The sequence below is a fragment of the Alligator sinensis genome, unplaced genomic scaffold (assembly GCF_000455745.1).
Source record: "Alligator sinensis unplaced genomic scaffold, ASM45574v1 scaffold32_4, whole genome shotgun sequence".
NCBI lineage: Eukaryota > Metazoa > Chordata > Crocodylia > Alligatoridae > Alligator > Alligator sinensis.
This window is the reverse complement of record NW_005843487.1, coordinates 102103-102808: the sequence shown is the minus strand read 5'-3', so window position 1 is coordinate 102808 and position 706 is coordinate 102103. Positions and strand designations below refer to the sequence as shown.

Here is a 706-nt window from a genome sequence, read left to right as displayed (position 1 = left end):
CGTGGTGGATGGGTCGGTTTCGACCTGGAAGGGTGTGGGAAGTGGGGTCCCACAGGGTTCGGTCCTTGGACCGATACTCTTTAATGTCTTCATCAGCGACTTGGACGAGGGAGTGAAATGTATTCTGTCCAAGTTTGCAGATGACACAAAGCTATGGGGAGAAGTGGACATGCTGGAGGGCAGGGAACAGCTGCAAGCAGATCTGGACAGGTTGGACAAGTGGGCAGAAAACAACAGAATGCAGTTCAACAAGGAGAAATGCAAAGTGCTGCACCTAGGGAGGAAAAATGTCCAGCACACCTACAGCCTAGGGAATGACCTGCTGGGTGGCACGGAAGTGGAAAGGGATCTTGGAGTCCTAGTGGACTCCAAGATGAACATGAGTCGGCAGTGTGATGAAGCCATCAAAAAAGCCAATGGCACTTTATCGTGCATCAGCAGATCCATGACGAATAGGTCCAAGGAGGTGATACTTCCCCTCTATCGGGCGCTGGTCAGACCGCAGTTGGAGTACTGCGTGCAATTCTGGGCGCCGCACTTTAAGAGGGATGCGGATAGCCTGGAGAGGGTTCAGAGAAGGGCCACTCGTATGGTTAAGGGCCTACAGACCAAGCCCTATGGAGTAGAGACTAGAGAAACTGGATCTATTCAGCCTCCGCAAGAGAAGGTTGAGAGGCGACCTTGTGGCTGCCTATAAGTTCATCAC

At 52.3% G+C, this 706-nt stretch overlaps 1 protein-coding gene across 1 annotated transcript in view; it reads right to left on the bottom strand.

Moving 5' to 3' along the window:
• The window catches only part of LOC102387499 (calcium-activated chloride channel regulator 1-like), a gene marked incomplete at its 3' end in the record, with an annotated part of 30082 nt that overhangs the window by 4684 nt on the left and 24692 nt on the right, over nt 1–706 (bottom strand).